The following is a 12,432-nucleotide window of genomic DNA, read 5'->3' as shown; positions in this document are numbered from 1 at the left end:
AAGGTGTGATGTATTTCTTATAGGGCAGCGCAGAGGGTGCCAGAACATTTTCACAGTGGATTTGTATGCAGACAGGCTGAATCCATTTGAAGTACGTTTTCATTATTTTGGATGAGACGATAATTACCAAAATTACTTCTTTTTTTTTGTAATTCGACCTCATGAGAGGAACACTTTGTGCTTGGTATTTCGCAACAGGAGCCACAGCACAGTAATGCACAGAATTCCTCCATGTGTATTTCTGTGGTAAGGTCGCTCTTAACACTCAAACCCCTCCATGTCAACGACCACGTCACAGCGTTAATTATCTCGGGCACTTCGGCTCGAGATTCCATCTGCAAGAGTCTCAGGATGTTTGAAGACCCCAACCCATCCACATCTATTCCCCCCGCACTTTCCCATCCTGTCTCCTCCCCCTGCACTTTCCCATCTCAACCCTCGCTTTCCCATCTTGTACCACCCCTCACCTCCCCCTTTCATAACACTAATGCAAGCCCTGAGAGACAGCATAAAACCGCTTGGCGTCCTGAACCAAACACCGCCTTACATTCTGGAAGATCACCGATGCTGTATTTGGAACACTGCGAAACGAAGATCTCATTACATCTTTGACTCAGATTTCATACTTACTATGAAAACGTCATCACATTTGGATCTACTCCAGGGGAATGATCCATCATGTACCTATTCATGTAACCCACTGTCGGGTAATAATAATAATATACCATATAAAACAGTCAGTTTGTGTGTCTGTACAGGTGTCTGTCCCCTTCATCAGGGAAGGTTTTAAAGCCCAATCTTTTAACAAGAAGGTGTGTTCACTACGGTCTATTTTTGAGGCTAAAACTCGAAAAACATTTTCCGTAAAAGAGTAATTATTGTCTCTTCTTTTGGAAATGTAGACGGTGGCTTGCAAACCGAGCCCTAAGGGCGGTGTACAGAAGCATAAAAAAAATATATATATATATATATATATATATACACAAGGCGCAGAGAGGTGAGATTTGCTGCACGTGATCTGCAACACATGCAAAATAAAAAATGTTCATTTACACCTGCATGATGTCTAATAAATAAAGACGATATAAGCACACCTGACACTCGGTGACGCTTCAGACTTCAGCACGCTCACGACGCTGCACCGTCGAATAAACTGTTCCAACCTGTCATTTTTGACAAGGTTTTTACTAGTACATAACAACAATAACAAGTGAATCCACTTGGATTCCGCCCAGGTTGGCACATGGAAATTATGATGTAGCATAATTATCATCTCGGGTCAAGATTTGAAATTATGCCATGGTTTTTGTAAAATTGCTACTAGTATTCACATTATGTATTCACCAAAACATACATCATCATAGAAACATACATAGAATTTGGGTCCTCTGGGTCATTTGGGTCCTCTGGGTCATTTGGGTCCTCTGGGTCATTTGGGTCCTTTGGGTCATTTGGGTCATTTGGGTCCTCTGGGTCATTTGGGTCCTCTGGGTCATTTGGGTCCTCTGGGTCATTTGGGTCCTCTGGGTCATTTGGGTCCTCTGGGTCATTTGGGTCCTCTGGGTCATTTGGGTCCTCTGGGTCCTCTGGGTCATTTGGGTCATTTGGGTCATTTGGGTCCTCTGGGTCCTCTGGGTCATTTGGGTCATTTGGGTCCTCTGGGTCATTTGGGTCCTCTGGGTCATTTGGGTCCTCTGGGTCATTTGGGTCCTCTGGGTCATTTGGGTCATTTGGGTCCTCTGGGTCATTTGGGTCCTCTGGGTCATTTGGGTCCTCTGGGTCCTCTGGGTCATTTGGGTCCTCTGGGTCATTTGGGTCCTCTGGGTCATTTGGGTCCTCTGGGTCATTTGGGTCCTCTGGGTCATTTGGGTCCTCTGGGTCATTTGGGTCCTCTGGGTCATTTGGGTCCTCTGGGTCATTTGGGTCCTCTGGGTCATTTGGGTCCTCTGGGTCATTTGGGTCCTCTGGGTCATTTGGGTCCTCTGGGTCATTTGGGTCCTCTGGGTCATTTGGGTCCTCTGGGTCATTTGGGTCATTTGGGTCCTCTGGGTCATTTGGGTCCTCTGGGTCATTTGGGTCCTCTGGGTCATTTGGGTCATTTGGGTCATTTGGGTCATTTGGGTCCTCTGGGTCATTTGGGTCCTCTGGGTCATTTGGGTCCTCTGGGTCATTTGGGTCCTCTGGGTCATTTGGGTCATTTGGGTCCTCTGGGTCATTTGGGGCCTCTGGGTCATTTGGGGCCTCTGGGTCATTTGGGGCCTCTGGGTCATTTGGGGCCTCTGGGTCATTTGGGTCCTCTGGGTCCTCTGGGTCATTTGGGTCCTCTGGGTCATTTGGGTCCTCTGGGTCCTCTGGGTCCTCTGGGTCATTTGGGTCCTCTGGGTCATTTGGGTCCTCTGGGTCATTTGGGTCCTCTGGGTCATTTGGGTCCTCTGGGTCATTTGGGTCCTCTGGGTCATTTGGGTCCTTTGGGTCCTCTGGGTCCTCTGGGTCCTCTGGGTCATTTGGGTCCTCTGGGTCATTTGGGTCCTCTGGGTCATTTGGGTCCTCTGGGTCATTTGGGTCCTCTGGGTCATTTGGGTCCTCTGGGTCATTTGGGTCCTCTGGGTCATTTGGGTCATTTGGGTCCTCTGGGTCATTTGGGTCCTCTGGGTCATTTGGGTCCTCTGGGTCCTCTGGGTCATTTGGGTCCTCTGGGTCCTCTGGGTCATTTGGGTCATTTGGGTCATTTGGGTCCTCTGGTTCATTTGGGTCCTCTGGGTCATTTGGGTCCTATATTCCTATCCTATAACATATATATCCTATAACCTATCCTATATATATCCTATATCATATAACATATATCCTATATATCCTATAACATAACATATAACAAATATATCCTATAACCTATCCTATATATATCCTATATCATATAACATATATCCTATATATCCTATAACATAACATATAACAAATATATCCTATAACCTATCCTATATATATCCTATATCATATAACATATATCCTATATATCCTATAACATAACATATAACAAATATATCCTATATTATGTACTAGCGAGCGGCCGCGTACCAGCCAAAGGGGTAGCCCATGGTTAGCCTAAATATAGATTTGATGACGTCATGTTTACACATCTGAGCGACAGAAACTGGCTACACATCTGAGCGACAGAAACGGAGCTTCACTTTTGGAGAGACAGAAATTCCCAGGCAAACGCTATAACGCACCAGGTTTTCAACCTGTGCGTTAATAATAGTTTCCTTACATTGGCCAGCAAAGCCTGCTCTCGTATTGCAAACCTATGGATGTTTGACTCTGCAGTGTAAAGACGGTGGGGGAAGCCAGAGTCAAGTTAACCCCCTTTACACCAATTAATATTTGCTCCCCTTTTACACCACCAAATGTGCTTTCCCACTCTTGACAAAACAAAATCTGGTTGCCTCCCCCCCCCCCCCTCCCCTTGACACCACTGGATCTGGTTTCCCCCCTATGACACCGCCGAAGTTGGACGTCCCCCTTTGACTTTGCCAACCTGGTAGCCCCTCCCCCCACTTTGGCATCGCCGAGTATGGTTGGCCCTCCTTTGGCATCGCCGAGTATGATTGGCCCTCCTTTGGCATCGCCGAGTATGGTTGCCCCCCCTTTTGGCATTGCAGAGCATGGTCCTTGTCTCCACCCCCCCCCCCCCCATTTGGCACCGCCGAGTATGGTTATCCCCCACCCCTTTGGCATTGCAGAGTATGTCCCTCCCTCCCCCCTTTGGCATCGCCGAGTATGCCCCCCCCCCTTGGCATCGCCAAGTATGGTTGCCCCCCATTTGGCACCACGGAGTATGTCGCCCCACATTTGGCATCGGCGAATATGGTTGCCCCCCTTTGGCATCGCCGAGTATGGTTGCCCCCCCCCTTTGGCATCGCCGAGTATGGTTGCCCCCCCCACTTTGGCATCGCCGAGTATGGTTGCCCCCCTTTTGGCATTGCAGAGTATGGTCGTCGTCCCCCCATTTGGCACCGCCGAGTATGGTTATCCCCACCGCCCTTTGGCATCGCAGAGTATGTCCCCCCCCCCCCCTTTGGCAACGTCGAGTATGCCCCCCCCTTGGAATCGTCGAGTATGGTTGCCCCCCCCCCCACTTTGGCATCGCCGAGTATGGTTGCCCCCCTTTTGGCATTGCAGAGTATGGTCGTCGTCCCCCCATTTGGCACCGCCGAGTATGGTTATCCCCACCGCCCTTTGGCATCGCAGAGTATGTCCCCCCCCCCCTTTGGCAACGTCGAGTATGCCCCCCCCTTGGAATCGTCGAGTATGGTTGCCCCCCCTTTCGCATCGTCGAGTATGGTTGCCCGCCCTTTCGCATCGTCGAGTATGGTTGGTCCCCCCTTTGGCATCGCCGAGTATGGTCGTCCCCACCCATTTGGCACCGCCGGGTATGGTTATCCCCACCCCCCTTTGGCAGCGCAGAGTATGCCCCCCCCCCCCAATTTGGCACAGCCGAGTATGTTCCCCCCTCCTCCCCCTGCCTTTGGCATCGCCGAGTATGGTTATCCCCATCTCCCTTTGGCATCACAGAGTATGTCTCCCCCCCCCCCCCATTTGGCAGCACAGAGTATGTCCCCCCCCCCCCTTTGGCATCGCAGAGTATGTCCCCCCCCCTTTGGCAGCGCAGAGTATGCCCCCCCCCCCCAATTTGGCACAGCCGAGTATGTTCCCCCCTCCTCCCCCTGCCTTTGGCATTGCCGAGTATGGTTATCCCCATCTCCCTTTGGCATCACAGAGTATGTCTCCCCCCCCCCCCATTTGGCAGCGCAGAGTATGTCCCCCCCCCTTTGGCATCGCAGAGTATGTCCCCCCCCCTTTGGCATCGCTGAGTATGCCCCCCCTTTGGCATCGCCGAGTATGCCCCCCCTTTGGCATCACAGAATATGTCCCCCCCCCATTTGGCATCGCCGGGTATGTCCCCCCCCCCTGGCATCACCGAGTACGTCCCCCCCTTTGGCATTGCCGAGTATGCCCCCCCCCCCACCCATTTCGCATCGCCGAGTATGGTTGCCCTCCCCCTTTGGCATTGCAGAGTCTGGTCCCCCCCCCTCAGCATTGCAGAATCTGCCCCCCACACCCCCGGCACTGCAGAGTCTGTCCCCCTTGGCATTGCAGAGTCTGGTCCCCCCCCCCTCAGCATTGCAGAATCTGCCCCCCACACCCCTGGCACTGCAGAGTCTGCCCCCCCTTGGCATTGCAGAGTCTGGTTCTCCCCCACCCCCCGGCATTGCAGAATCTGCCCCCCCACCCCCTGGCATTGCAGAGTCTGGTTCCCCCCACTTTGCATTGCAGAGTCTGGTCCCCCCCACCCTCCTGACATTGCAGTCTGCCCCCCCCCCACCGCCTGGCATTGCGGACTCTACCCCCCATGGCATTGCAATCTGGCCCCCCCTCTCCTTGGCATTGCAGAGTCTGCCCCCCCTCTCCTTGGCATTGCAGAGTCTGCCCCCCTCTCCTTGGCATTGCAGCGTCTGGTCCCCCCCCCCTTCGGCATTGCAGAGTGTGGCTGCCTCCCACCCCCCCCCCCCCCCGGCATTGCAGAGTCTACCCCCACACACCGCCATGGCATTGCAGAGTCTGACCCCCCCCCCTCGGCATTGCAGAGTCTGACCCCTTCCCCCCCCCCCTCGGCATTGCAGAGTCTGGTCCCTCCACCCCCCCCCTCGGCATTGCAGAGTCTGGTCCCCCCCCCCCCCTCAGCATTGCAGAGTCTGACCCCCCCCCCCCCCAGCATTGCAGTCTGCCCCCCACCCCCTGGCATTGCAGAGTCTGGTCCTCCCCCTTGGCATTGCAGTCTGCCCCCCACCCCCGGCATTGCAGAGCCTGCCCCCCCCCCTTGGCATTGTAGAATCTGGCTGCCTCCCACCCCCTCCAACGAATAATGCAGGTACAGATACGTTTCGTTTCATTTAGCAAGCGATGCATCAATCATCATGCGCGCGAAAAACAATCCTATCCAGCGATTCGTTCACAGGATTTACCTCATTTGCTCCCTCAAAGTCAAAGTCAAAATCGCTTTCGTGCACGATACATGAAAACAACAAGCACACGATCACTGAACAAACCAAATCGATTTGTTTTAAAACAACAAAATACATTTTAATGTGAGTATATACACCCTTACAATGACTTGTTCCTACTTTAACAACTTTTATTTTTAAAAGCGTTTCCGGATCCGCGGCATGTATCACACCGGCGTGCGCACGCCCCGGTATCCTTACCAAGGTTCCACGTGTATTCATTCGCGAAACAGACAGGAAAGCGCCACCGCCAAAGCCCCTTCCTTATAATATATATACAGTATATTGTATTTTTATTTTTATTTTATTTTTTTTTAACTGCGATGACTTTTCCAAAGAATATGCACACAGCAAACATTGGCATTAAATGCAGTACCTACAAGAGAGTAACGAAGTAAATTCAGAAAACGCGATAGGAATTTATTTAACCTGACACGAACTACTTCGACATGGCTTACTTATAGTGTGCGATTAAGTATACAAACTTTGGCTTAACATAGGTCAGTAAAGTATGGTTGGTGCACTTCTCAGGCTGCAGTCATGGTGACAGTCCTGCTTCCTTCCCTCATTTCCCAATGAAATTGTGTCGTTTAAGTTGATGTGGCGCGGGGCATGATGGGCCGAATCACTTCCTCCTGCGTCAAATTTCCATTTCCTTGTGTGATGCCTGATGGAATCATATCGTTATGGCGTTCGTGCAGGTTGAGAACTTAATATTCTTTATAGAACTCCTCGGGGTCTTTATGGGTCTTAGAGTTGTTAAGGGTCTAATTCAATTCATACACATACTCACATTCTGTGCAGACAAAACAAACAGACCCAAATGCAATCCAATACCCTCCTCCAGCAAAGGTAACTATAGAGTTCATAGACTACATTATTACCGCGTGCAGCCTTGACAAAAAGGACATGTGAACCATTTCAATTGGGAACCAAAGGTGTTTTCAAATCTTGCTTTGCGTTTCCGAGCACGACCGCCCTCAGAGCGCACGGCAAATTTGATTGGTCGAGATGGCGTAAAACAAATCCCAAGTATACTGCTAAACTGAAGCTTTTTGGAATTGCAAACAGGGTGAATTATGTTCCAGTGTTCAAATGTATAATTAAATTCAAATAAAATAAAACATTTAGCCCTGGAAAAAACCAAAACGTTTTGAGTTTATTGCCATTTATGCACCGTCTTTTACACCACCTTATATTAACACGTTAAATTAGTTACTCGTGCCTGTGCCTTGTGTTCTTTATGACGTTTCCAAACACAGTTTCCTTTTTCGAATGATTTTCAATTTTGTTTGACAGATTGACAGACTTCTTTCGTTCGTATGCATCAATGGTTGAGGACGCAGCTGTTCCACTGATGCAGTGCCCTCTGTTGGTTAGGGTAGAAATTTGGAATTTACTCAGGGTGTCGGTGATAGCTCACCTACTCTTCTCGAAGTGCACAGTGGGTTATTTAATGTCCACCAACGAATGTTGGCGCACAGAAAGCCAGTTTAACGTCCATCCAAGGGATGGTGCACACATTGATGAATCACCCTGCCTGTGAAACACGGGGATGACAGTTTATAGTTGAGTCAGCATTCAAACCCAGGCTAGAGAGCTTAGAGGCGAGTGTGCATACGTCCAAGCTATCTTGGTATATACGCATCGTGCGTACGCATTTGCTATACTGACTGTGCATGTGCACTTGAGACGAGATTCCATACAATTTGCCAAATTCAAGGCCAAAGTACGTGTTGCTAAACTGCAGGTTCGAGTTCTATGGTGTTCAAAATGTGAAATTCAATTCAAATTACCTCCCTCCCACAGACCAAGCCCTCTCCCTCCCACAGCTCTCTCGATGTCCCTGCTCTCAAATGTTGTGTTTGTGTCCTTCCCCCTCTCAAACCCCTCGTCTACCGCTCCCCTTATGTTTTATGTGTCGGTTTGACTTTTTGTGTGATTAATGTTAGCTCTTTCACGAGCCTCGATCTTGTATACAAAACAAAAAAAAAATTTAGTTACTCGAGCATAAACTGACATCTGTCAGAGACAGAGTGAACCAATACACGACCTTCAAAATGAAAGCTAAATGAGGCCTTTTGTGCATGCGCTGTATATATATATATACAGTATATATATATTGTTACAGACGCGGTTTTGGATGTTAGTTTACCGAGCGGTTTGGTATGACCGCGTCTGCACAGTTTACCCGATTATACTCGAACGTTGGCCGAGTCGCGCTACGCTAAATCAATTGAGGAAAGGACACAACGGCTGGGTTAAATGACACGACACCAGGGGTACAGTTCTCAAGACCTCCGGAGGAGGTTATAATATTTGTATGCGGAACGTTGAGATTACAAGGACAAGAGGTACAGCATAGGAAGGTGGGCACTTAATCACGGTCTTATAGTAGCCCCGACAGACCACAGATAAACAGGACAAGACTGACTCACACAGGGATTGATGGCAAGGAAGGGCAGGTAGTCGATGGACAGCACAAGGTGCACCTTGGCTCAGGGACAGGATAGCGCGGTCCAAAAGATGCAGGGAGGTATCGTCGCGCTGGAGGTGGCGTCTGGTTCTCTTCAAGCTGGGGGCGCATCTGACGTCACGTCCAGTAAGTGGCTGCGTATATCCAGCGGGGAGTGACACGCCCTCGGCTCGTTAGCTCCGCCCCAGATGGAATCGGCCCGCCGCTTCTTATTGGGTGCGGGGGGTTACCGGGCTCCGCCCTTGACGAGGGGCCGACAGTCAGCCCCTTCGTGGTAACCCCGCCGGAGCACATGGGCAATGGCGGCTAACCAAGCCGGAGTGAGGACGCACACTCCCCGCGCGCTGTTGTTGTAGTTGTTGTTGTTGTTGTAGTTTCATGAGGAAGATGGGAGGAGGTATGGGGAGGTCCTAAACTCACTACTGGTGCCATACAATCACATTCTGGTGCAACGAAGAGTCAGAATTAATGGAAACGAGTCCTTAACTGACATAGCCTAAGAATAACTAGCAAGATGTCCTATAGTTGTCTACGTGAGATGCGGTGAACCTGGGCACGACATTTAATGGGGGAAAAAGGGGAAGGTCGGTTCTACAGAGTGTTGTTTACAGACAATGGGACTAGGGAATGGGGGATTGGGGATAGTTGGGGAGTATTGGGGAAATAGGGGAATATTTACAAGCGGATATGGATGGAGGCCAAATCCCATATCCGCAACAATATATATATATATATATATATAAAAATATATATATATATTGTTGTGGATTTGTAATTGTTGTAAATATACCTCCGTTTTTGTGTGTAAAGGTCAAAGGTCGTCCTCTTAGTTAGTCCATATACATGCACGTAGAAAATCATATACCTTTCAATAGTTATTTCTTATTCTATGTAGTTTAAGGCTCTGTTCCCACTAGTTGACACTGCATTGCATCGAATTGACATAAGATAGATCCCTCCGATGCCCCCATGGCATCTTCGAAGTGCCAGTAACTTTGAGTGGGGTTATTGGCACCACCTTCACCCCAAAACTCCATTACGCACGCGGTCAAGTTGGGGAAGAAAGGCGTGTCTCCGCCCCTCGTCATCAGAAGGTGGAGCCCAGCGAGCCCCCACCAGCCAATCAGGGCTGGTGAGATACCATCACGGGCGTGGCGCGGCTTGATCGCGACGCGCCTTATAAAAGGGTGTGGGGAAGGATTGCAGGGAGATGCGTCAGAGAGAGAAGTGCAAAAGAAGTCCACCGGTGGTTGTTGTTGAAAGTCCATCAGTGGAGGAAGAGGAGTCCACAAAGAGAAGGAGATAACCCGTCACGCAACGCCCCGAGCGGCAACGAGGCTTTCGAGTTTTCTTTCCAAACGGTGGTGTGCTGTGTTGTGGTGTACGGTGGTACCAGTGTGCGGAGCAGCAGCGTGGAGCCTTGACCACCGCAGCTTGAGCGTTGACGGCAGCGTTGCTTTTGAGGAAGGGCGGCGGCTGCTCACTCCCGGCCCGGCCATCCTCCCGCGTCCAGCCGAACCTTCCTCCCCCTTCCAGTCATCCGTGCCTGGCCTCATCCATCCATTCGTGTGAGTCTGGCCGTAGTCTGTCTTTTGTCTTGTCCTGGGGTTTAAGTAAGTCTGTATAATAGTCTGGTCTGTTAGGGGGATTTTAAGGGGGGATTGTGCAAATTTGTCTCCAAGCATGAAACTTGGCACACTTGTAGTTTGTGACCTGCTGAATTCAAATCTGCCGGGAGCCAAAGCCAATTCTCAATGGGAGCGCCATATTTGACACTTCAAAATGGCCGCCACTCAAAAACTGACTTTTCCGTTACTAGCCAACCAAAAGTCACATAATTACAATTAAAAGCACTTTTCTAGGGTTTTGGACCTCACTGATTCTAAATCTGTCTGTTTGACAGTAGCCTTGACAGGAAATGTTACATTTTTTAATTTTTATGTTTGACAATTTTTTTAAATTTTAATTTTTTTATTTAAATTTTTTTATTTTTTTTTATTTCAGGTGCCTGTCGTTCTGCTGTGGGAATAGAAGAATAGAATAGAAGAATAGAGAATAGAAGTCCTATCATAGACCTGCACATACAGCAGGAAGTCTCCCTCACGGAGAGAAAGGATGAAGCGGCACATTAGGAGCTCCAGGTCCACGATGGTAGACCAGAACATGAACATGGGATTGTGAGTTCTGGACCTTTGAGCCCAGATCTCTAGAGACTCAGGTGGTCCCTCAACACCAGAGCAGTAATTGGAGTATGACTTCTGTCTGAGGAGATACAGACCCATGACAGAGACCTGGTGAGCATAGCGAGTGCGCTTTATATGATGCTCATGAAGCACAGACTGGGCACGGCCAGATGTGAGGACCTGGGCCTGAGTAAGAATGTTGCTCCACCCAGAGTCCCGCAGCAACTTACCAATCGTCTGGTGCACTTTGTCCTCTATGTGTAGAGCGCCCATCATCAGGACCAGCTTATCTTCCCCCATTGTGTCAGGGAATGACCACTGCAGCTGCTTAGCGATGGCATACAGAGGCTGGTCACCACCAAGCACAGGAGTTTGACCAGGGTTGAGGGCCTCTGTGCCTTGCATTGTGAGATGCATTGCATGTTTCATCATAGAAGGTGTGGCTGCTTTGTCAGGGAACAGAGGTAGAACCCCTATCAATGCCTTAGGCTTCACAGAGTCATCACTCATGAGTCGGGAGTTGTAGCCTGACCAGGTGATGACTTCACCTTCTGGCAATGTGTCCTGTTTCAGCACTGTGGACACATGTGCCATCTAGGACTCATCCTTGAATTTGGCTCCATGTAGCAGATTATGAGATGGCCGAGAATTGAGATCTGGAGTACATGGTACATGCAAATCATTGCTTGAGAATTCAGCTGGCTGAACCACTGTGTAGGATTCAGGAAGTTGTGGTACAGTAGTGTCTGTAGGATCCAGCTCGATAGAGGGTCGCTGTACTCCTTGGTTGTCCCAAGACGGGTGGTTTGTCACGCTGATTGCTGTCCCATGGAACTCATCATGGGAGAAGTTACCTTGGTTGCTGCTATCCAAGTTGTCTACATCAAAGGTCACGAAGACCCCACTACGGATGTTTGTGGGCAGCACAACTCCATCCTGGACAAACTGTTTGACGTGTGCTCGTGCCATGGATCGCCTGATCTCCAAGACACGACTGTAAGACACAGAAACCCCAAAGGCATTGGCATTATTGATCTCTTTCTTCCGCCTACCCTCACCATGCAGCTTGAGGCCCTGGTACAAAGGGAAAGGGGTCTCATGTTCTTTGTTGTGACGGATGTTGCTGGACGTTGTGGCATGATGTGAACCACTGCAGGTATTATAAATAATCTGCTGGGCAATGGTGCTTGCAACTCTTGCCCTGCCTTGTACCTGCGCCTGCAACTCCTCATTGCTCTGTTTACGCAAGATTGAGGGGCCCTGGAGCAGGATGTTGAGGAAGCTTCTCAGCTGTCCAGGGATGGGAGATGTCAGGGAATCAGAGGCAAAAGAACCAGTAAATGGTTCTTGCCTCTGGAGACAGCATTTCCTAAGTATTACTGCTGCTCGCATCAACAACAAAGCATCATCCTGACCTATCTGGGACTTATGGGCTTCAGCTATTAGATCTCCAACGTTCTGGTTGCTAGAGATATAGACTTCCTTGCCCTGGGAGAACTCTGTCGACTCAGGAAGCAGCTTCAGAAGATACTCCTTGAACCGTGTGGCATGTGGTTCCCTGGTATCAGAACAGGGAATTCCCTGTTGCTCCACAAGTGTTCTATATAACTGTCGCAAAGCAGACAGTTTGAAGACTGAGTCAGAGTCCTCGACTAAAGCAACAATTTGCGCAATGGCAACTGAATTGAAGTGAGGGGCAGGAGGACCTGCA

At 49.7% G+C, this 12,432-nt stretch overlaps 1 protein-coding gene across 3 annotated transcripts in view; it reads right to left on the bottom strand.

Moving 5' to 3' along the window:
- LOC137430145 (folylpolyglutamate synthase, mitochondrial) overlaps nt 1-6,369 on the bottom strand; it is a 56,917-nt gene extending 50,548 nt beyond the window's left edge. The window contains exon 1 of one of the 3 annotated variants that reach the window (XM_078780322.1): nt 6,264-6,369. The gene's annotated coding sequence lies outside the window, so the exon portion shown is untranslated. Of the gene's footprint in view, nt 1-6,023; nt 6,189-6,263 lie in introns of those variants that run through there. The other 2 variants (XM_078780324.1, XM_078780323.1) reach the window with 2 other exon arrangements.
- Between the last annotated feature and the right edge of the window lie 6,063 nt (nt 6,370-12,432).

Source organism: Myxine glutinosa, chromosome 6 (assembly GCF_964187855.1).
Source record: "Myxine glutinosa chromosome 6, kmMyxGlut1.1, whole genome shotgun sequence".
Classification (NCBI taxonomy): domain Eukaryota; kingdom Metazoa; phylum Chordata; class Myxini; order Myxiniformes; family Myxinidae; genus Myxine; species Myxine glutinosa.
The sequence above is the reverse complement of the archived record's forward strand: the minus strand, read 5'-3'. Positions and strand labels throughout refer to the sequence as shown.